Source organism: Ambystoma mexicanum, chromosome 6q, assembly GCF_040938575.1.
Source record: "Ambystoma mexicanum isolate Mex_15411 chromosome 6q, UKY_AmexF1_1, whole genome shotgun sequence".
Lineage (NCBI taxonomy): Eukaryota > Metazoa > Chordata > Amphibia > Caudata > Ambystomatidae > Ambystoma > Ambystoma mexicanum.
This window is the reverse complement of record NC_090937.1, coordinates 1,178,409,711-1,178,435,246: the sequence shown is the minus strand read 5'-3', so window position 1 is coordinate 1,178,435,246 and position 25,536 is coordinate 1,178,409,711. Positions and strand designations below refer to the sequence as shown.

Genomic DNA, 25,536 nt, shown 5'->3' with positions numbered 1-25,536 from the left:
CCGAGGTAGAGTTCCGTGATCAAGATAACAAGGAGCAAGTAGTAACGCCAAACAGGGTCGGAAGCCAGCTGAGAAGCAATGAGCGTTCTGTCTCTCAGACCTTTATACTGAGCGTCCCTGGGTCATGTGACTTCTCTGGGTCATGTGACGTCCACCAAGATCACGTGAGGAACGCCACAGTGTATCACATGACCGACGTGAAGACGAAACGCCGCCCCTTCTGCTATATGTTCTCCAAGGCAATTGCCAATGCAGAAAGGGTTGTAATCGAGCCCGTACACTAAAGCTGGTACGGAGTTTTCGGTTCTGTGGGTTCACCGAATCACTTGAGCCTCGAAGCTTGGGAGGGGATGCTGGGGGAATGTGAGCAGTGTTCTGATGTGTAGTGGCCTGGTGTGCAGAGGATCGCCTAACACACATGTCTCCTTGCACTACTGATCACCAACTCATGTCCCCCTGCACCCCCACCCCCAAGCATTGCGGGGCACCTGCCAGCAGGTCTCCACTCATGTCCCCCTGCACCCCCACCCCCCAGCATTGCAGGGCACCTGCCAGCAGGCCCCCCACTCATGTCCCCCTGCACCCCCACCCCCCAGCATTGCGGGGCACCTGCCAGCAGGCCTCCACACATGTCCCCCAGCCAACACGTCATCACAATCTAGATCCCTGGCCCTTATGGTCAGCCTCCAAATGCAAAACACCCACTCGAGTATTGCATCCACCCACTTAGAAATGGCAATGACACGATAGAACCCCAATAGCAAGTTTTGAAATGAACACATGGCCCTCACATACACCCAATGGGTGTCAGTGAATCTCAAAACCCATATCATGATATGCATGATACCAATGAGATGATACTACACATTGAAGTTTGATGAAAAAAATGTATTAAAAACAGCATAAATGGAATTAAAAATAAACAAATGACAATGGGAATCAAAAACCAAAAGCAGCATGTCCGTAAAATAATGAAAAACTACAAATCATAATCCTAAGGAAAGGTGTCCAAAGTCACAGTTCAAGAAAGTAAATCCAAGGTAAAAACAAAACCGAAAACCATTGCTCCATGGGTAAATCCCAAAAAAAATATAAAAATCCAACAGTCAACTATATACAGATAAACAAACCAGGGTCCATGATCCCAACTGAAGAAATGAAACCTACATATAAATACTACTTAATAAAATAAAACTATATACAAAAATGTGGCCCATTGTCCAAAAGGTCCAAAATAAATAAAAAAGCAAAGGAAACCTAACACTAACTACATAACTATTTACAAGGGCAGCGGGCTAGTCCGACGGCTCACTGGTTGTTGTCATGGGCCAGGGCATCATCGAACTCCTGTTCAATGGCTTGAAGGCGGGCATGTTCCCTGGCCCCGAGGTCCCGCAGGGATAATGCAGTGTCCAGCTCCAACTCCCTGCGAAGACGCTCGAGGCACTCAGCCCGCCTCAGCGCCCTCCGCATGGAGTTCTCCGCCCTGACCATTGTGAGCCGTTCCTCCTCTGCCCGCTGCCGCTCCGCACCTATCTGCTGGCCCAACCGCTCCCATACGGAAGCCACTCCCATTCCAGGGTTCTCCTGCCCTCCGGCCGATGCCTTCACCCCTGATGTTGATGGCCCCGAGCCATGATGCCTCCCACGTCGACCCTGCCGCTGCCTCCGACGCAACTGCCTGTGCCAGCACGACGGCATCCAGGCTGATGGAAACCACCGACGCCGTCGTGCACGTGCCCTGCCCGATGATGCCGTCACATCCTCCATCTGCTGGGGTCCAGTTGCTGGTGTGTCCACCCCTGCTGGACCTCCGACTCCCGACTGTGGCAGGGATGGGATCCCCACCGAGGTGGCTGCATTGGTCGGGGCAGGTCCACAGGGGGCCCTGGTGGCATCTGGGCCGGAAGACGGCATGTAGTACGACTGGCGCATAGCCTCCACAGAGGAGGAGAGGGTCGCCAGAGTGCCCGACACATGTACGAGACCCCTGACCATGACCGCTCCCAACTGGGCCACGTTGGCACGGTGCTCTTCGTGATGACGTACGTGCTCCCCCCGGGAAGCATGCACCTCATCACGAATGACAGCCGTGCGCAACGCGACACCAATCAGGACCTTCTCCGTACGGCCAGGGGTCCCCTCGTCCGCAGGTGGAGGGGAGTCAGATGACATGGACATCCCCCCTACCTGCGGACGGGCCTGGGATGGGGCATCCCTGCTGGTGCATGGTGGTGCAGTCACAGTGTCAGGGACAGTGACATGCACAGGCACCTCCACGGCTACCTGTGCTGCCTCCTGCCCCTGCCCCTGGACTGCACCACTTGCACCAGCAGGGATGCCCCCACCAGGCCCCATGTGCGGCTCAGTAGCGGCCTCCTCAGTGGAAACCACCAACCTGGATGGCTCCACAACGTCTTCCGCCATTGCAAGCCCCTGTGGAGGCTCACCCACCCCTTCCGCTGCAGCTTTGAGGGCATCCCCGCCGCTTAGCTCCACAGCGCCGTCTCCGCCCTCTTCTTCACTTTGCGCTGTGTAGAGGGAGACATAGAACACAAGCATCAGGGTACTGTACAATGGTCCCCTAGACAGGAAGCAATAGCAGATGAGTGGCACTGTCAAAGATCACTTCCATCATGTCCCTCCACAACACATGGGTCAGTGCAGGCAAAACACAAGCAGTAACAGGCATGGCGCATGCTATGGACATAAGCAAACATCTCCAAGGGACTCTTGAAGCATACAATGTTGTTTTTGGACTCACATGCATCATAGGTCATGCCTATCACATGCACACACTTCAACGTACTTTCATCCATCTGGACTCGTACACCCCAGACACAGTGGATGCAAGGATAACTAGGCTGCATCAGTGAAAATGAACATTGTCACAGACATGTGTCATGCATCCATGGCATCCACAAGTCACATACACGCAGGTCAGAAACACAGACATGGACACCATACATGTACATGGCATCAGCACCCATCCCTCACCCACACCCATGTCCAGGAACAGAGACTGGCATGCTCTCATGTGTCCATTCCGCATAGGGCTCCCCATGTCACATTTAAACACATACACCAACCGTGTGCTTCACACATTACTGGTCTCACATGCATGATCATGATGTCGCTACACACACACACGCGTACATGGCCTATGTCACACATACAGGCAAGTATCAGACAACCAGCACGCTGCAACATGCCCTGTCTCACACAGCAATGCTTGGCCACTTACCGCTCGACTCCAGACGGGTCTGCCTCTCAAGAATCTGGGCATGGAGCGCTGGGCGTACGCGTTCCAGGACCCTCAGCTGGATGGTACTCATGCTGCCCCGGCCCCCCTCCACGAGGCGCCGGGCCTTTATGAGGGTCCTGGACCTGAAGTCCTCCCAGCGCTTCTTGACTTGCTTGATGTTGCGGGTTGCCACCCCCTCCGCGTTGATGGAAACCACAAAGTCGTCCCAGATCCTGTCCCGTCCTTCCTTGTCGGCGCGTGGTGATCCGAAGAGGGCATCATACTGCCCCAGGACAAGGTCCACCAGGACACCAACTTCCTTCTGACTGAAGCTGGTGGCCCTCTGCCCCTCTGGCTGGGGGTCGCCAGTGGTCTCGATGGTTTTTGCTCCGACATGGCGACCCCCGAGGCAGGCGTGGGTGGGCAACTGGGTCCTGGGGCTGGGCTGTGGATCCATGGTATCCCAGTCGGGAGTGTTCTGTTCCAGCAGGGGTGGACACAGCAACTGGACCCCTGCAGATGGCTGATGTGCAGGCACCAAATGGCAGGGCACGGTGGCAGCAGGCAGGCAGGCAGCAGCGGATGGATTGTGGGAGGCTGCTCGGGGCTCTGGGGGGCAGTAATTCGGCCTTTTGGGCAGGAGCGTGGTCTTCCGTGTGCTTACGCGTGGCCAGCTTGATACGGAGTGATTTGGCACGTGAAAATTCTGCACGTCAGCGTGTGAATCGAGGAAAGGCCCTTAGCGTGTAAGCGCGTCAGCACGCATATGCGATTCCATTGGACCAAAGGCCCTTAGCGCGTATGCGTGTCTGTGACGTATCGCGCACGGGCGTTGCTATTCGTGGGGTGCGGTGCGTGTGTTTTGCAGGTGTTGGGGTTCACACGCTATTAGGTAACAGCGGGTGGGTGTTGGCTACGCGTTCTTCTACACGCAAGGCAGACGGTGAGTGGTACCCTGCTCCCCCAGGCCCGATCGCGTGTAAAACCACCCGCGAGCCCCTGAAATACACGCACCCAGGCCAATCGCGTGTGAAACTTCTCGCGCACCTCTGAAATACACGCACCCAGGCCAATCGCGTGTGAAACTTCTCGCGCACCTCTGAAATACATGCGCCCAGGCCAATCGCGTGTGAAACTTCTCGCGCATCCCTGAAATACACGCGCCCAGGCCAATCGCGTGTAGAACTTCTCGCGCACCTCTGAAATACACGCGCCCAGGCCAATCGCGTGTGGAACTTCTCGCGCACCCCTGAAATACACGCGCCCGGGCCAATCGCGTGTGTGAAACTTCTCGCGCACCCCTGAAATACACGCACACGCTCCCCCAGGCCCGATTGCGTGTGAAACTTCTCGCGCTCCCCTGAAATACACACGCCCAGGCCAATCGCGTGTGAGAAACTTCTCGCGCACCTCTGAAATACACGCACACGCTCCCCCAGGCCCGATCGCGTGTGAAACTTCTCGCGCACCTCTGAAATACACGCACAAGCTCCCCCAGGCCCAATCGCGTGTGAAACTTCTCGCGCACCTCTGAAATACACGCACACGCTCCCCCAGGCCCGATCGCGTGTGAAACTTCTCGCGCACCTCTGAAATACACGCACACGCTCCCCCAGGCCCGATCGCGTGTGGAACTTCTCGCGCGTGTAGAACTTTGGCGCACATTTTTTTCCTGCGCAGGGACGCTACCACCTGCTTTCGTGTGGCGGACATGTATGGGCCTGTGCGCGTCTTTGGCCGTGCGCTGTTTTTCCCTATTCGATTCCATGAATACGTGTTGTAGGCGAGCGTGTGGGCGTTCTGCGCACTTGCCGCCTGTACTTCCCCCGTGACGCCCACATTTTCACGAGTTGTTCCCCATTCTGCGTGTAACGCCCCGTGTTACGCCTACTTTTGTTATGTGCGCCGCGCTATGTGCGAATTCGCTGTGGCCATATCGCACAGCGTTCGATGACCTGTGCGCCAGCGTGCGCCGCGCACTTTTTCAGCGCACATCCCACATTTTGCGCGTGCACGGACTTCCATGAATAGATGTGCGATGTTTTCTGTGCGATAATCGCACTTGCACTGCGATTTTCGCTATTTCTCTGCGAATCGCACGTTTTAGCACGCGTGCGCCGTTTTTTCGGCGCACATTAATTCCATGAATCGGCCTGTTAAACTTTTTGCAGTGGTCACTAAGGGAACTGCACAGGTTTCAGCCTAACAGTTACGTATAACAGTCTGGGTATGACTGTCATTTTGACGGCCGCTATTCTCGCGAACCATGAAAGCTCCTGTGAATACCATCTATGTAGGTCGTCTATTAGCCTTTTCAATAGGGGCGGAATATTTGCCATGTATAGTTCTGTGTATCTTTTTGTTAAAGGTATTCCCAAATATTTTATGCCTTAATCTTCCCAGGTTAATGGGTGACCCCTGCTCAGTTTCCGAATTTCATTCCCATTATCTATTAGATTGAGGGCTTTGGATTTATTGAAATTGATAGTGACACCAGAAACCACCACAAATTCTCGTAATATAGCCATCACTCTCGGCAGGGTTCGATTTGTGGCTCTCAAAAATAATGAGATATTGTCCGCATACAGGGCAATTTTATGCATCCCCCCTATGCTTTCTATTCCCAGGATTTCTTGATCCTGTCTAATCATAGCTGCCAATGGTTCCATAGCCATAGCGAAGAGTAAGGGTGACAACGGGCATCCTTGCCATGTCCCCCTCTGGATCTTAACCTGTTTCCTAAACTGCCTGTTTACCCGGAATCTTGTTGACAGCAATTGGAAATTGGCAAGTACCATTCACCTGAATGCTGGTTCGCACTCAAATGTTACCAACACATGTTCTAGAAACACCCAGTCTCAACTATCAAATGCCTGTCTCGCATCTAATGCCGCTATACAACATTTCTGCTTGGTTCTACTACCTAAGTCTATTACGTCTATTGCCCTCCTTATGTTATCTTGCATGTGTCTCCTCATTATGAACCCAGCCTGGTCTTCGTGTGTTAGCCCTGGTAATACTTTCCTTAATCTCCCTGCAAGACCTTTGTGTATATTTTAGCGTCACTATTCAATAAGGAAATAGGGCGGTAATTGGCGCATTCAGTTTTATCTTTCCCTGGTTTGGGGATGAGCACAGTGAGGGATTTACCCATAAGTGTGTCATGTGAGTCACTGGTTGTGCTCTGAAAGTTTTATAATATCTATTTCCAGCACCCATCCGATCCAGGTGTTTTGTTAACCCGGTAGGGTTGATATAGCTACATTAATTTCTTCCGCCGTGATGGGCCTATCCAAATTCTCCCTTTCTACTCTGGTCAACCGGGGCAAAACCACGTTCCCAATATAAGATGTTGGGAGTTCCGGGTCCATCTCCTCCCGTTTTAACAGTGTTGCATGATCCTCACTTATCCACATCTACAACATGTAGGTTGCGCTGCTCGTCTTGCAACAATGAGATATAGTTACAGGTTTTTTGCTTCTGCAGTTTAGCTGCTAACAATCGGTTAGCCTTGCCCCCTTGGATACAATGGAGCTCATTACGAGTCTGGCGATAACCGTGCCGGTACTACCGGCAGGTTGCAGCCAGACTGTAATGATATACCGGCGCCGGACTTGCTAGAAACACTGGGGTATTCCAACCCTGGCGTTCCGGAAAGTCAGGCGCCGGTAAATTGTAAGTCCCCATTCCCATGGAGTCCCATAGGACCCCGCCCGCAGACTCGTAGTTTGCCGGTCCGGAAACAACAGTGCTCGTGTAAGCTTACCTGCTCCGTTGTTTCTAGACCGGCAAACTTGTAATAAGGACCACTATGTTTGTTTAGTATTCAATAGGGTCTGCGCAGAACGCTCTGCCATATGTGCCTTTAATTGCGCTCTCAGCTTTCGCAATATTCGTAGCAAACTTTGCGCCCGTTTAGTTTTGTGCTGAGCTCTTGCCATCTAGACCTCCCTTTTGAGTTATTTTTGCACTGCCCCTCTCCCTTTTACATAAGATGCAACCTGTGAGATAAATTCCCCTCTTATCACTGCTTTCCCAGCATCCCATACCACCCGCCAATCTACCTCCCCAGTGTCATTCTCTGTGATATAGTTAGTGATCCCTTTCTCCATGTGAGCCCTAAGAGCAATATCCCTTAGGATTAGTTCATTAAGTCTCAATTTTTTCCTGCCCACATGTTTATCTGATTATATCTCAATTTGCAATCACTAGAGCATGGTCTGTGAGGTACTTGACTCCAATATCTATTGAGGGATTAACGTTGCTGAGACTAGGACCCTATCTTTTCTCGAGTATCCCTTATGCACTGCTGAGAAGTGTGTATAGTCCCTTGCAGTGTTATGGAAAATTATCCAGGTTTCTATTAGGACAAGGTCTCGGAAAAACATCCCCAGGGCTTGTCGATTTCTATTATCGTTGCTTGTGGGGGGTGGGTGTTTTATCCAGGATGGAATCCATAACGCAGTTGAAGTCGCCTCGGATTACTAAATGGCCTTCACATCAACTGCCTATTTTCTGGAGCACCATACCCAGAAAAAAGTCCTACCTTTCATTTGGGCCATTGAGTGCTATCAAAGTAAATGTCTGACCTCCCAAAGTGTCTTTGAGAACCAAATATCTCCCCTCTGGGTCCCCATAACAGAACTGCTTCCGAAATGTCAGTGAGCCTCCCAGTAAGATTGCCAACTCCCTAGTTTTGGTCCCACTTATGGCAAAATATTGTTTGGGGAACGTGCGGTGTGTCATCCTCTTTTCGTCTGTGGATAATAGGTGCTTTTCCTGTAAGAATACCACTGATGCTTTAAGATCTACTAGTAGTTTTAGTACGGAGCAGCGTTTCATCTAAGAGTTTAGACCCTGAACATTCAGGGTTACCATTTGTATATCAGCCATACTCAAGGGGATGTACCATTCCTGCCTGAACCATATAACGGTCCCTTAAACCCCATAGGTAACTCAACCTGATCCCCCCCCCCCAACATCCCCAACTTATGCTTCATATGCATATTCCACCAATCAAACACCTGGTCCATGTGGATAGACCAACAGGGTTTCTATCCGTCCCCACGCCCCGTTACCACCCCCCTTCATGCACCCCTTTTCCCCCACAACCCCATCAACCACCCATCCTTCCTACTCAGGCTCTTTCCTCCAGGTTCATTATATTTTCTACGTCACCCCCAAAAAATGTTGTACTATCGTCAATGTGTTTTAGACCTCTTCCCCTCCCTTTTGACTAAGGGCTCCCCTGTCGCCACCATTCCTTCCTAGTTGTGCGACTTGGACGTTTATCAGGGTCTCTCTCCGGTGAAGGGTCTGCTGGGCATGAATCATCATCCTTACTCATCAGGTCCACCATTTCCTCCTCCTTTGCAATGTGATATGTCTTATCATGATATTCGAATCAGAGCCTGCCCGGAAAAGTCCATCTATATCGGACCCCTTTCTCTTGTAGCCAGCTTGTCACCACCCGGTGCCTCTTTCGTCTCAACAGTGTAGGTTGCGCCATATCCTGATAAAAGGTGCTATGTGAGTTGCGGAACCTAATTGGTTCCATTCCTCTTTCAGCTTTCATGATCTTTTTCTTTGCTAGGAAGAAGTGCACTCTTGTGATCACATCCGGGACCCAGTTTTTCTTTTGCTGATAGCCGTTTTATATCCTAAGCGTCCTGTCCAGCATTATTATCCCGCCTTCAGTGTCTCCCAGGACTTGTTGGAATAGTGCCTGCACATAGTAATGCAATTCGGCTTCTGGGACCGTCGTTGGTATGCCTCCAAGTCTAATATTGTTCTTTCGAGATCTATTTTCACTGTCCTCTTGCCTGCCCACAACCCATTCAATTTGCTGTTCCAGTGAGTCCATTCGCGTAGCCATTTCTCCTTGTTCGTATCCTTGCTCGCATAGTGTCATCTCCGTCTCTTCCACCCTATGCTTGATTTACTGAGACTTGCTTGTTTAGCTCCTTCATTGACTTGGTACGGCTAATTGTGCAGTCTTTTATTTCCTTCTTTATCTCTACAAGCATTTCCTGCAGATCTGAACGCCTCGTTGGAGGGTCCTCTGTTTGTAGGTATGTCTCAGAGCTCACTGGCGAGTGAATTTGCACTGCAGTCTGTTGTTTCTTTGCAGGGTCCTGATTCTGCATCATGGCTTGGATGTCACCTGAGGGAGGTCCCTTCAGTTTGTTCAGATTCTTAGCCATTCTGTCTTCACTGGTCTTCCTCTTTTTGTCCCCCTTTTGAGCTGATGTTTTTTTTTGCTTCCTTTCCCCTCTCCAGGAGGTCTACAACGGGTTCAAGCTTTTAGGTCTCCTATCCTCTTTTCTTTCCGTATGCTTTCCCTCCCCTCCGGGTAAGCTGCTAGTAGGAGGGCCTCTTCGTATATTTTAGGGATTCCCACCGCTAAATCTGCATCTCCCTTTCACATTATAAGTCCTCACAAGCATTCTTTACTTCTTGTTGCAGTGTATTCGGTATATTCCCACATTGGGTCTCTGTTGCTGGGTCTGTAGGTTTTTCCTTTCACTGTATGGAGTGCAGTCTCATGTTCCTTTTGGGGTACTAATCTCTTTTCTCTGCCCGACTTTCTTTCTCATCCCCAGGGTAGCTGAATGATTGCAGGGCCAGCGCCCCCTCCCCTGCCTTTGGCCTTTCCCTCGGGTTCGGAAGCTTGCTGTGTGTATAAAACCATAGGGCTGTGAGGGATAATCTGTTCCGTTATGAGGGCTGTATACAGCTTTCCACCACATGCATTCAGTCATTCAGCTCACTGTGTGCCTTTAACGCCTCATGCGAGTTCTCACTCGCTCCGCTCCACCACTGTGGCCTTTTCCCTCCAATCCGCTCTAACTGTCCCAGCCGAGGGGTCTTGCATGGCACGGCATCCATTTCAGTGTGCGCGCGGTCACCTAGTCTTCCTGTCCCAACGTGTAGGGAGCGCTTCGTTCCACCGGCGTCTCCCTTGTGCCCGGTGACCGCATTCAGGATCTGCCGTCCCTTCTAGGGCTGTATACCTCCTTCACGCTGTTCCTCCGTGGGGTTGTTAGGCTGTGTCGGTGTGTCTGTACTCCTCCTTCTATATGCCTGACATCTTGGGTAGGCTCTGGTGAATTTTACTTGCTACGTTCGTCGGGCGGCCGGCCTCTAATTGCCTCCTCAGAATGAGGGGGTGCTTCCCCCATGTTCCGATCCTCGGTCCATTCTTCGGTATGGGTGTAGATCCCGTGTGAGGGGGTGTTTTGGGTCTCAGCAAGGCGCAGGCGCCAGAGCTCACCGAGAGATCATGTTACTCGGTCCTCGGCTAGCCATGCCCTCCCGCCCCCATTGCATCCACTGTTAAGGAGGGATCTAATTCTCATCTCTGGGACATTTTCCCATAAACTAAACAAAAGACTCATGTGCGAATATGGCAATGTGCGATTCACCTTTTGCTATAAGGTATCTATGACATGCTTCCAAAACCCATGTAGTTTATGGCAGCCCCACAACATGCACAAACGATCTGCCTCCTCCTCCTCATGGCAGCAGGGGCATCTACCGTCACTCCCTGGATAGATGAGTTTAAGCCTGTTGGGGATTTAATGTACTTTGTATTGAATGAGCTTAAATCTAGAAATAAGTGGCAGTCTTGGTCGGCGAGCACATCCTGAGCCACTGTTCATGGAATATTTGGACTTGTAGCTCACCTACCCATTTTTGTTTAGTGGAGGGTGTCCGCCCCAGTGACTTGGCCGCGATTAATCCATACAGTGTGGAAAGAAGTCTAAGGCATCCAGAGGAGTTGGAGATATGTCAGGAGCACATCTTCAGGGGGTTCAATAGGGGAGCCCCCGTACAGCCTAAATACTGCCACCCGGAGTCTATTATATTGCAGGATTTCAGCCGTGGTGCCTGTGTGTCCCTGCTTCCAAGTCTGCATGGTGAGAAACGTCCTCTCAGGAAATAGGTATCCCACTGCCCGATATCCCAGTTTTTCCCATGTGGCGCAGAGAGAGCTATCCCAAGTGGGTTCCAGTCCATAGAGCCGCCATAGCTGGATCCATTTGTAGTAGGGGTGGGTCACACCCATCCTACGAAATATTCTCAACCATGCCCCAATAGTGGTGTGCACTGGAGCAAATGGGCAGTCATCTTTATACGTGATACTAAGGAGAAGGGTGTCAATCTTATCTGCCACCAGGTGCTAAAGCCAAACATGAAGAGGGGACCCCTCGCCCCCATACCAGTAAGATGCAAATTGCACTTGTGCAGCAAGCCAATAGTTCTTAAAGTGGGGCACTGCAAACCCTCCCCGTCCTATGGTTGCCCATTTATTTCGGACTGCACTGGCATGACAAAGGAACTGCGAGAGGGACCGGTGGAGTGCGGTGAAGTACTCTTTACCTGACCATAGCGGCATGTTGGTGAACAAATATAATAGTTTAGGCAAAAGGCTCATTTTCACCAATGCTAATCTGCGGCCAATGAACGTGGAACATTCTTTTCACTTTGTCCAAGACCTATGTCTCCTGGGCTGCATAGTTCAGGGAGAGAATGTACCCTTTGTCCATAGCTATCCCGACGCCTAAATATTTGATACCCCCAGGTGCCCATTTCAGAGAATACGCTACCTGTGGCCTAGCCATTTTATCGATCAGAGGAATATCTCAGACTTAGTGTACTTAATCATAAATCCTGAATGTTCCCCTAACTCCTTAATGTCTTGCACTATTGGGTCCAGATTAATATGTAGGTCTCTGACGTACAGTAAGATGTATTCAGTGTAAAGGGAGACGATTCCTGGTGTTTCTGTCAGCCTGATTCCCCTCTTCCCATGGCACTCTATAACTAGCGCAAACAGTAATGGGGAGGCGGGGCAACCCTGGCTCTCCCCTCCCCGGGAGCAGCGGTTCGGACAGTTGGGAATTGTCAAGTAACCTAGTCGTGGGTCACGTGTGTAGATGCTTAATGAAAACCAATCATATCTGCCCCTAGCCCAGATCTTTCTAAGATGAGAAACAGATACTCCCACAACACCATGTCCAAGGCCTTTTGCATGTCACGTGTAACCGCAACCGCAGAGGCTCCAGGGGACAGGAGGGACATGGTGTTGAACATCCGGCGCACATTCAGTGCAATAGACCGTCCCGGAATAAATCTCACTTTGACGGCGTGGACCAGATGTGGCATCAGGGGAAGGAGGGTTTACAAACAAACAGGGTAAATTCTAAGAAAAGAGAGAGACGGGCAAGCTGTTATATTCCTTAACCATTAACTGGATGCAATGTGATAACACAAAACAACGGTTCAGCAGGAGAGTGGTTAATCAAAAATACAATGTAGTTAATTATTTTACATGAACACACAGTCTGAAAAAAGGGGAGACAACCCAGCTACAAGCTAGCCCTGGAGAAGGACACCCTGACCCTATCGGGGGGTGCCTCACCCTAGGTGGCGTGTGGTGCAATGCCTATCTAAAAGAGATAGAGAAGGAAGCTGTCCCTAACCTTGTTCAATGGTGGCATATACCTGATAGAACACATTGACATACATTCAGAACATTTCCAACTGGCTAATGCAAAAGGCGGCAGAACTGTGCATTAGATTCTGTCAGAACCGGCTCTAAGTGGTGGCAACCTGTGAACAGGTTAGCTAATTGGATTCCAAACCAAGTGCAAACTTTGTTTTACCATCAGGGGAAGGAGCCTATTAGCTATAATCTTAGCGAAAATGTTGGTGTCCACATTGAGTAACGATAGTGGTCTATATGAACCACACTTGTTTGCCGGTTTACCCGGCTTGAGGAGGATCGTGATGGTGGCCTCTCGCAGTGACTTTGGAAGATGGAGCAGGCTAGTGCCTCTTCCCATACCCACAGTAGGTGGGGGTCCAGTATCGCCCCAAACACAGCATAGAATTCGGCGGTCAGCTAGTCTGGGTCTGGCGCCTTACCCCTATGGAAGTCTTTGATGACTTTCATAATCTCCTCGATAGTAAATGGCCCATTGATCTGTTCCCTAGCAGTCACAGACAGTCTGGACAGGGGTATATCTTCCAGTAGCAAATGTATAGCTTGTGCCCCCATAGATGGGGCAGCCCGGTAGAGAGATTTGTAGAATTGCCCGAACACCCCCAGTATCTCTGGTCCATATATTTAATCTCACCCAGCTCATCCAGTATGGCATCTATATGCTGTGGGCCATGCTCCATCTGCACCAACCTGGTCAGTGTCTTCCCAGGGCGCTTCCCCTCCCCATATCGCCTGCCTGCCGTGTGTTTCACAAAGTATTTGATTTCCCTCTGTGTGTGTGCCTGAAATTGTTCAAGCGTAGCGTGTATTTGTCATGGTGGTCGGATCTGGTGCGGCGGCATAATCATTCCAACCCTTTAAGCTTGGATTCACAACTCTCCAAATTGCACCCAATGGTCCTGAGTCCCCCACATTCTTTCGAGATGGCCATACCTCTATTATAAGATTTGAATGCCTGCCACACCATGCCCTGCGATGTAGCCCCGGAAGTGTTATGAGGGAAATAGGTACGTATATCAGCCTCAATGTTTGCCCTGAATACTGTGTCCTGTAGAACCTCACACTTAAACCTCCATGAGGTCTGACTCGGATTCCCCGTCCCCATTATTATCTGCATGCTAACGGGGAGTGGGTGGGGAAGGATGTCGAACCTTACACATCAGCTGTTGTGAGACCAGCACGAGATCTATTCGGGAAGCCATATCGTGGACTGGCGAGTAGTATGTGTAATGTCTGTCTTGTGGATGCCTGATTCTCCACTCATCGTGCATCCCAAGCCTCTCCATCTTACTCAGCAAGCTACGGGCAGCTTTAGATGGTGGCCTGGGGGCCGTCCCCATCTGATCCACCCCTTGGTCCACTAAATGTTTGTCACCCAACGGATATGAGTCAATGATGTTCGCTATGCTTTCACAGAATTCATAGGAGTCCGTATTCGGCCCATACATGTTGACTAACAAGACCTCCACGCCCTCGACCACACCATGAACAATAACATATCGACCCTCCACATTAGTGCGTGTTCTCTTCAGCGCAAACTTAAGTGTTTTATGGATAAGGGACAGAGCCACTCTGGATTGGGACGGGTAGGCTGTAATGAACCGATTATTCCCCCATGATACAGCATCATTTTTATTAGCAGGATATAAGTGAATACCCAAGTGAATACCCATGGTCTTCTCTCTGTCTTGATGATGTTTCAGCCGTTGGGTCAGCGGGAGATTTTTATTTCCTCCATAAAGCATATAAGTTAAGAAATATTGTTGTGATGATGGTATGGCATTGTGTTAGGGGTGTCGTCACATGTTTAAAAATGCAAGTTGGTTGAGTGTTCTGTCACTAAGTTTGCTTACTTCTCAGAGCTATCCTCTTGTACTTGGTGTATCCTAAGCATGGAATGTGTTGTAATGGACCTCGATATGGGTCTCTCAATCACTTCAGATGAAGAATGACGCAACGCACGTGTGCGAACGTTTAAAGCTCATGCTTCCTCTCACCGATTCGCTTTAGGTGAAGGTGATGCAATGACATGCACGGAAGGGCAGAACCTATGTGCAGCCATTTTCCATAGCTTCCATAGCACATAGCGAAATGACAAGGCAGATTGTTGGGTTGTTTTCGCACACAAATAACGTGGAACAGATTGTTGTAACCAAATGAAACTCTGGGGGCCTCTATGATTTCCTCAGAGAGACTCATGAAATAATTATGCAGTGTTCAAAACATTTCCTTTGAAATCTCTGACCTGTGAGCATATGTTTGTGTAAAAGGCACACTACCTCTTACTCTAATGCTTCATTACCCTTTTCCTAATATTTTCCCGCAAGGGATGTTGAGCCACACTGACGTTATTTATCCTGTCTTTGTACTGTGGGTTTTTAGTTATCCACAAGTGTATTTGTTAAACAATTCTTCCATTCCTCCAGCCCGCACCTTTACATAGTCCTGCAGTGCTGCGTGTTCGCAGATTGAATCCATGAGCGGAGTGCTTAGTTCCAACTCAAATGAAAAAACACATGCTTGCTGATCTGAACTTTTAGGCTTACTGGTCAGCAAGGTTTATCCTTCTCTTTACCTTGCGATTTTGTTGTAAACCTCTTGAGGAGTTCTCGAAGGAGGAGGTTGTTATTGGGATTCATGGTCTATTGAAGAACGACTATCATTTTGCACATCAGAATTTTGGTAAAATGTTACTTATGTAGAAAGAAAAAGCTTCTACTAGTGCACAAGGAAAGCCTCCACCATTTGTAGATCAGCATGTTGTAACCTTTGATATACACATTAGAGATCACAAGGGGTTGTTGAGACAGGCTTTACAAAACAATGCTGTACAATCAAAAGGAGATTATGTTTGGTCATCAATAGCCTCTGGGAAAGAGAGACAGCGCTATAAGCACTGGATTACGGCCCACATAATACAGCAATACTCCTCACAAAATCAGGGAATCCTTTCCAAGCTTATATCTCCAGATTCCAGTGGTTTATGATGGCTCTTGAATAACTTGAAGCACCAGCCAAGCACAGTTGTGTGCAGCAGTGACCCTGCATCCCAGTGTATTCTTATTTGTATTCACTTCTGTGTCGGAGCAGAACAGAACACATTTGCGCCAGCGAAGCACCAGCCATGCGCAGTTGTGTGCAGCAGTTGCGTGAGGCTGGAGCATTTTAGATACCCTCCTGCTAGTCGGTGCAGTAACTCTGCTGAGAGCGAACAGTGAATGATTATTCATCTTTTACTTATCTTTGATATGTATAATTAGCAGAGTCACGGAAAGGGAGGTCTTGTAGACCTAGAGGCTTCACTGCCGACCTCCAAAATGGAAAACATATATAACAAGTTTGATTTGCTCACCTGCTCTATGGCACTCTTGACTGAGACTCGTGGTATAGAAATATTAGCACAGGTTGTACTCAGTACTCCACCAACTATTTTGCCTGGTTTAGACTATACCCTCACCGCCACAATTATAAAGAAGAAAATCACAGAATATTTTCCTTGTGAAAAAGCCTTAATTCTTGGCCACGATCAGGGACTCCCTGTTGCCGGGGGTTCAAATGAGGTATTAATGCTGAACCAAAATGCAATCTCCGCACAACTAAATGAGGTCTCATAACCATTAGTGGGGAATCTATCAGACTATGTACCAGTGATGTCCCGGTCTCAATCCATAGTATTCGGGATTGGTTATCAAACACCCCTGACTTGTTTAACTACCCTGCTTTTCAAGTCTAACCAGACCTGAATGTGTCGTCTATTCTTTCAAGTTCGAGTACTCCAATCCTCCGTGCGTGGACCTGGGACCCCAAACATCGGCCGCTCTACATTTTGTTTTGTATTCCCCTGTAAATGTTTTTGATATATTAAAGCAGGAAGTCTGTGCAAATACGGAAACATTGTCGGAAATACAGCAGAAAGTATCATTGATAGCTCAGAAGGAAGAAGTTAGATGCTTCTTTAAGTATGAGGTAACCAGCATCATAGTGAAGCTAAACGAAATACACAAGGATTTTCGACGGATACCTTTTTACGACATGGATTTAGAGATTGTCAAGCATTTCATGGACATTCAGAATTTTGTTGCCGTTGTGCTCCACCAAAGCAAGAAAAATGACAGTTTTAAACAGGGAATTAACCATGCCGCCTTTAGTAGAAATCCATTATTTTGACACAGTATTCAAGCAAAGTCCCAATGATGTTAACGTCAAAAGGAGGGATATAGTCATGCCACTTACATCCTCTCCCATGCAACCGATTTACGCTTACACTCCCCCCTCTGTAGAACTAAGTGAGTCGTTTTTACAATTAAGGGCAATTAGTGATGTTCAGAAGCCCCCCTAATGATAGCTGATTTCCCTGACTCTCTGGTACTCAATAATTCTGTTCAGAAAAAGAAGAAACAGAAGCATAATTACATAAATAAGGCTATCAAACAACCCCATAAAAAGACAAAAACAAGATAGCAAAGAAAATGAATAGGAATTCTTTGAATTTCGTGAGGTCGTTACATGTGCAACAAGACCATGTGGAAATTCCATCGAAATTATGGAGACAGTCCCTTCGAACATTGCTCCAATATTTAGGCTATGTTGTCTCCCTGATAAGTCTAAAGAAGCGATGCCTCCTCAGTCTGATTCTCATTGCTCAATTTTTGAAATATCAGTTAGCAGCCGTGGAATTCAGCCCCGTAGGACCACTGCTTGCCAAATGGATCTGGAGGAGGTATACCCTAGGTTTTTGAATAAGCATGCTTCTGTTACCAGTGTGGATTTAGGATTGGCGAAAGGCCATCAATTTTGTGACACAAACTCTTTAAGCCACCCGGAATGGGTCCAACTGTAACGCAAATGCTTGTTGGTCTACCTCCCCCGAGACCAGCAGTGGAGTGCACGAAAGATGCTAATTCTTCCAGAATTAGCTTGAAGGCTATCTTCTCGCATGAAGATGGTTATTCTTAATAGAGGTGCTGTTTTAGCTATCCTACATGAAGTTCCTGTTTTAAAAGCAGTTGCTTCTAGCTACATTGATCTGATTGGGCCTCATTACGACCCAGGCGGTAAGTTACCGCCTGGGCCGTGACTTTACCACCATGGCGTAAACTACGTTTACGCCATGGTGGTTGGCGGATTTACCGCCCCATTCCAACCTTGGCGGGGCGGTAAATCCCCATTTTCCCATTTACCCTTCCCCATTCTGCCCCATAGGGCATAATGGGAGTGGGGAAGGCGTTAATTACGCCACCGTAAATTACGGTGGCGTAATTAACTCCATGGTCCCTTAGCGCCATGGATTTTAACACCTGCTAAAAGCAGGTGTTAAATCCGCCATGGCGCTAAGGGACCTCGTACTCAGGCGGTAAGGGTCGGCGTTGTTTACGCCGCCGTAAAACCCTTACCGCCTGAGTCGTAATGAGGCCCATTGACTTTTACCACAAAAGGTTAACTAACATAATGGGCCTCATTATAAGTTTGCGGTCCAGGAACTACGGTACCGGTAAGATTGCAGGTACCATAGTTCCTGGACCGGCAAACTACGAGTTGTGCTCGTGGGTGCCTTTCTGCCTGCCAGATCAGACCTGGCGGGCAGCGGCACCCGCGAGCACAGCATGTCGGATGCACTGGCGCCATTATAAACGGTGTCGGTGCATCCGACCTCCCCATTCCGCCCTCTTTTTTCCGGCGCCTGCAAATGGACAATTACCGGGTCCGGCAGGGCCGTAATGACCCGGATATTGCCCATTCGCAGGCGCCGGCAAAAAAATTACACCAGAGGCAGCCCACTACCGCTGATGTCATAATGAGGCCCAATGGCTGTAACTGTTAATTTTAGTTTAATTAGGGATCTTATTTTAGCCTCTGTAAGCGGATTTCGACACAGGTTTTGATTTTTTATATCTGCTCAAGGAATTCACTTGGTAAATAATTGCCAAGTGGAAATTGCTTATCTCCATTGCCAAGCATGAAAATGTGATTATGCCCTTCGGATCAGTGTTTGGCTCGTACAGTAACTTTGGTGCAATCGGTGAATAATTATGAAAGCGCGATGGATGATTGGTCATGATTACCACAGTCGTTCTGTGGGAGAATTAGGGCTGGTCCAATGCAGCAACCAGGTTTTTAGCATTTGCTTGTGAAATTCACAAGGCTTCCAACATCTACTTAATACGGAGGAAACTTATGTAAAGTTATGTATGCATGATTTGATAATTTTACAAGAAACATTTTTTGTGGACTGTGCGGTATTAGACAGATATCACTTTTGTCAACAGAAAGCAATCAGAGGCCCCTTGGATTGTCCGAAGGGGGGGCCAGATTGTAGCAGCAAAATCTGATTCTGTATCTGAAATGGAAGAATTTCAGGTGACAATATCTAGCTTTCTGGTGGTTCATGTTATGTTGGCTGACCAGAATCATCATCCATAGATAATCAATATATATACTGTAACTATGTAGAGGCAACTCAAGTCATATACATGGATCAGCTGGAGTGTATGTTAAGTAATTGGTTGGGGAAATGGACACATGGCTCGATAATCATAGCTGGTAACTTTAATTCAGATTGCTTGGGCCTTTATGAAGAACTGCGTAATAAATATAAAGGAAAATACCCAAATATTAAAGTCCAGGAGGTCAAAGGCAGAAAATAGATGACGTTTTTAAAGGGTGAATCTATATGTAATCACGGGTGATGCTCAACAAGGTGACTACTATAAGAATACTCGGAAGAGTGCAAATTGAGAATCCTTTATCGATTTTATTATAACCTCGGAAAATGTGTTGTTTAATTATAAAAAATCTTAAATAGATGCTGGATCGCCTAGTGATCATTTAAGTTTAGAAGTGAAATTTCCATCTCTGAGATCAACCTGGAAGAAGGATAAAATGGGAATTATTAATATCTCCATGGCAAAAACAGATTGATCTGGGACCCCGCGATATAATAAAATACAATAATTGTATCAGGGGAGAACTATTGGATGATTATGGGAAGGCTAAGAGGGTTAACTGTACATCATGTTGGTTAACTTTTTTTATAAAGAGTCTTCTTGCCCCTCAGAAATTGGTTGTTTACTTCTACTCCCAGGGTTTGTATACGAGAGAGTCAGTTCTTCCCTGGTTACTTGAATAAGGAATTCCCAGGATTTATGTGGGAGAATACCCTCAGGTTTCTCACACTCTGTGGTATTAAATGCCTTGCAATCTTGGGCAAATACATTTTTTTTAAAAAAATGAATCAAGTACGATTCAGAGCTGGGATCAGAACCTCTTTCACGATGGGTGATGGACCATGTGCAACGTTTCATCTAAGAGGGAGCGGTAAAGGACATTTTTGTTGTCACCATAGATCTTTGGCTTTTGACCGGGTAAACCGGTATAAACTTTGGCCGAAACTAGAGCAATGGGGATTGCCACCTGGACTTCTGGCAATCCTCATCCATTTACATTAATACTCAGTATTAAGAGTGAGGGTAAATGCACAAGGTGTGCTATCTTCTCTTATTCCGACCTTCCGAGGTCTTCAACAAGGTTTTATTTTAGCTCCTTTTTTATTTAATATTTGGAAGACTTGGAGGAATAATTGAGGAATGCCTCTTTTTTAGCACCATAGATCTTGGGCACAAAGTTAAATAGATTGACTTATGCTGATGACATTATTAAGTTAGATTGCTCAAAGGTCGGATCACAGTGGTTAATTAATAGTTTTAATGAGTATTGTAAAAATAATGACCTATTGACAAACCTATGTAAAACTCATTTGTTAATTTTATCAGCAAGTCATCAACAAAATAAGAGCAGTTTGGTGGTGGGAAGGTAGGAAAATTGACAGTGTAGAAAGTTTTCAATATTTAGGTTTTGTAAAAATTCTAAGCCTGAAAAAAACCGTTTTAGCTAGTTATTAATGATGAAGCTAAATCCCTCATAGCCCAAATGAAGAATTTAAATTTTAGGTACAGGAACTTGTCACTGTCCCACTCGTGAAATTGTATAAAACGAAAGTAGTCCCGCCAATGACGTATGGGTCAGAAGTGAATCATTGTTTACTAGATGAGGATGTTAACCACCTCGAAGGTTTAACTGGAAAAGTGTTTTAATATTGCCAAAATGAATTCCTGTAAATGTAATTAGGTTTGAAATGGTCTTATCTTTCTATGCCCACATTTTATGGAAAATAATTTTGTTTGCCATACATTTGTAAATATCCCAAACAATTATAAATTTGCTAATTTTTATGAAAAAAAATTCTAAGTTGAATAACATTCACCTGATTAAAATTGCTGCTAAACTGGATCTTTGGGGGTTAAAAAGTGTACTAGTGTGTATGATAACCCTGCAGCTTTTAAACAACGTTTATGACTCTTAGATTGGTGCTGAACATATGATTCATTGGGAGAATATGAATGGTACAGTTGAGCACTGGCCATAAACGGCTGGGGAAATGTGCACAGTAACCCATTTATTTCCCCTCCTGGAAATTTGGAAATAGTTTATTAAGGTTCAGGGTCAGTATTCTTCAGAGAAGGGCCAACTGTTTCCGTTGGAAGAAGATAAATTGTGTCACTGAAATGCATAGATACTGCAATAAAGAGGTTGAGACGCTGGAGCATTTATTTCTTACCATTGATGCTCTGGTAGTCCAACGTCCAATTTGTTTTGGGAAATAAATAGAAGACGCTAGATTGAGCCCCCGGCTCTCAATATGGAGTCAAATTTGGGCTTCCCTGCCATTCGAACTGAATAAAGCTTTATATCAATGTTTATGTTTTATAGAATTTGTTGAGTAGATTTTAATGCAATAAGTATGGATCAGTCCATTTTAAGGTATTGTTGATATTGTACAATTAGCTGTTTCTAACTACAATGGATCATTTTAGATGTTTGTGGCTCCTATGAATTTGTAATGTTTTGTGTAAGGTTGCATTGTATTGTAAACTGATTGCACAATAAAAAATAATAAGAACTTGAACAGACTGCAGATAAGGGTCCAAACAAATGGTATCCTGAAATCGGTATGGATCAATCGCTATCCTGTGCCATTTTATTCGCCCCACTTGAGTCTGTTTATTGTGTTTCTTACCATCCTAAAGTTTCATGGAAATTGAATTTTGATTGCAACATAATGCTGAGAGATTTCTCTCTTAAGAAGTAATTGTCCATTTAGATTTGCACCAGGAATGCAGTCTGACGCCTATTTGATTTAATTCATATACTGCAAATCTCCCTACAGGTTTTGAATAGTCTTTTCTCTTTCCGCCCAGGCTGGTCACTCTGGAAGTTGGATGGCTTACATATGCAGGTGACATCCTTCTTTTGTATATCACGCTGATTGGTTTGCAGAGGTGGTTGGATCAAACGTTGTTCTACTTCAATGAAAATAGTTAGCAATTAACCCGAACAGATCTAATATTTTGTGCTGTAATGCACCTAAGAAATTTAAGAACTTTAGTTGGTACCTTGTGAATAAGGGTATTGTCAGAGTACCATCAATAATATATTTGAGCTACCTGTTTGCTCCTTATCAAATGAGGCTGGTGACAAATAGATTGGATATTCAAATTGAGGATTACTTTCTACAGATGAGGTCCACTCAGAAGAAGATGTGCTTCTATTCCTTATTGCCTGTGTTGCAAATGTTTAGGGCAAAAGTTACACTGTCAATTATGTATGGTTGCGAACTCCTCCCACCTTCAATTAAGAGATGGTTAAGTGTGAGTGAAGGAAAAATGTGGCGAAAGGTTCAGAGACAACCCCCTCACATACCTATCGAGGCTATTGGACTGCAATTAAGACTTTCATCCTGGTGGTTTTAGTATAGATGGCGTAAAATATGTTTTGTTTTATACATTTCACAATGGTGAGGAGTGTGATGTGTTTACTAGACTGAGGGAGTCCATTTCTGTTTGATCTAATGAAGCTTTGAGTAGGTTTCTGTGTGAATGTGAATAACATTTGGGGGAAATTAAATGGACCAGTGATGTGAGTCTTCCTACTATTAAAAGTAGGCTCTGTGCACTGGACCGAAATGACATTACAGCACCTAAAGAAATGATTGCTATTTTTAATTTTTTTTAATATATTTTTTTTTTATGGTATAGTTTATTTGTAAACTTTTTCATCATTTCCAGGAATTTCGTTAGTGTTTAGGCTTAATGATTTAAAGTACAGTTCCCGGTGTTTTTTTTTTGTTTAGTTCCAATATAAAGCTTAAAAAAAGGGCAATTGTGTAGGTGTATTTGTTGTTATGGCCGCTGAGGAGAGCGGCCCACCTTTCTTGCGTGGTCATTTGTTTGGCTGAAAGTTGAAAGAACGTTCCAAATTGTTTGCGTTGAAGGGAAAGTTCTTTGCATTCCATGACCAGGAGAAGATGGTTTCAGCGATTTCTTGGTCGTTGCAGAACCGGCAGTAGTTGTTTGCCGCATATAGATAGATATGATTTTGTGGGAAGAATATTCAGACGTAGTTTTAAGAACGTTGTTTGAATGATTTGGTCTGGGAAGATTTGCAAGTAGGCTGGTAGTTCATGGATTTTTCTATTGTCTTTTGTGCATTGTAAATTCTGTTTGTAGGTATTCTTTTTTTTGAATGGTCTTTATCCAGTCGTTATGCAGAAGTTTTATTTTTGCATGTTGTGGGCGAAGCATGAGGAGTTCTTCTGTAATATCTTTGTTTTCCATTTCATTTCTCATCGAGGATTTCCATTTTTGTAATATTGTGGTGTTAAAGGTATTTTCTTTAGCTCGTAGGATTTGGATAGCTGGTGTTTTTTCATCTGTCAGTATTTTGCGGAAGATGTCTAATCTTTTCCATTGTACAAAGGAGTCGATTGACTGGGTTGCCATTTCATAGCGTATTCTAGGCCTTGGGTATGTTTGTGGCAGCCGAAGGATTTTGCGCTAAAATATTGATTCATATTTCGTCCAGTTGATTGTATGGACATTCAGCATTGCTTCTGTTCCATATCTTAATATCGGGATGTACTTCTGTCTGTAATAGGCGATGATGGGATTGAAAGAGAACTTGCCATATTTTCTGTGCAGTTTACATCCTTGTCTTGATAGGGTTTGGGCTGTTTGGTCAATTTTGTCTATCCATTGGTCTTCTGATTTCGATTGATTTATTCGAATGCCGAGGTACTTGAAGGTTGTCACGTTTTCAATTTTGGAATCGTTGATGGTAAAGATCGGTTGGTATGGTTTTTTTGTGGGTGGTTTGGTGAGAGTCATTGGGCCTCATTACGAGTCCGGCGTTAACCGAGGCGGTAAAACCGCCTGGTTAACGCCGGACTCGTATTACCATTCCGCCTCTGTGATTCCCGGAATTACCGGGGCATTACAACCCCGGCTTTCCGGGAATCATGGAGGCGGAATGCTGTAAATCCCCATTCCCATTGAGTCCTATGGGACTCGATGGAAATGGGGATCATGGAAACACCGGCAGCATCTCGTAATGCTGCCGGTGTTTCCTCGTCCGCCTGCATGCGGGAGGTGTTAAACCCGCTAGGTCAGACCTGGCGGGAACATCACCTCCCGCCTGCAGGGGTCGGACTCAGGCAGTCCGGAAACAACGGTGGCAGCGGGTTTACCGTCACCGTTATTTCCGGACCGCCTGGGTCGTAATGAGGCCCATTGTCTTGGTTTTTCGAGTGTTGATCGTTAATTCGTTTTTTCCCATGTATTGACTCAAAGCTGTCAGAGAGGCTTGTAGTCCAGTTGGTGTTTTATCTAGGAGAACGATATCGTCTTCATATGCCATGGCCGGAACTGGTATCGAGTTGATTTTTGGAGGGTTGGTTTTGTTGATCGCTATTCAAACATTTAGCAATGTGGATGGAATTCTGCTCGCCTGCAATTTATGCACAAGCGTATATAATTAAGTCACTATCACGATCCTTCAGGGATGGACTTCTCATATTTAGATTGAATTGTTATCCTACACTGGAAGTTATAGGCCCTCATATTGGGTTAGAGGATTAGTAGGTTGTGCAAAACTAAAGAAAAGTAATCTTTGCACCATCTTTTAATGGAATGTGTGGCCCTCACCCCCAGAAGGTTTTTCTATTTTTCACAATTTGTATCTTCTACATGGGCAGTCTTTTCAGAAAATGTATAGTCTAGATTTATGAGTACTACCTCGATTTCATATTCTGTGTCTCTCCTAGCTTTTTGGAGGGAAGCCATAAAGCACTTGAAGGATATTCTTACAGTTGTTCTTTTATAACGCGCTTAATACCAGTGAGTGGATTCTAAGCGCAGGATCGGGATTCTAACCTGTTTTGCGCTGCGTTGTTTTGCCTCCAAGACAAACACGTTGCCCCTGGGCTATCCTTCCTCCCCTCATTAGTTAAGAATCGGTCAAGTTTAAATGAATGATGATCCGGGTTGTGTGTGTGGGGGTTGGGAGGCTGAGGGGAGGAAGATTTTATAATAACTCTTTTAATGAATTTTGTATTTGAATGAATTCGTATAAGTGTTGATTTGTTTGGAATTTCAATCATGAATGTGTATAATTATGCTTGTCTGTGTGTTGTGTAATGTTTCTTAATCTACCCACAGCACATTTAATAAATAAAAAAAAAGTACATGGTCTCATACTGGCACATAAACTGTGATTCTGTAATTGTAAGGAAACATTTATTTTATATATTGTTGATTTTTTAAGGTGCCACTGTGAGCATAATCACTTTGCAGGGCCTAATTGTGAATGGCTAGAGGGGGGAAAGAGGTTTTGATCTTCACATCCTTGGAACATTCAGATCAGTTAAGCTCAGGGATGAGCTGAAAGGGGAAGG

At 46.2% G+C, this 25,536-nt stretch overlaps 1 protein-coding gene across 4 annotated transcripts in view; it reads left to right on the top strand.

Annotated features, from left to right (window-relative positions):
- The window catches only part of KLHL5 (kelch like family member 5), a 1,021,700-nt gene that overhangs the window by 571,284 nt on the left and 424,880 nt on the right, over positions 1 to 25,536 (top strand). The window lies entirely within an intron of this gene.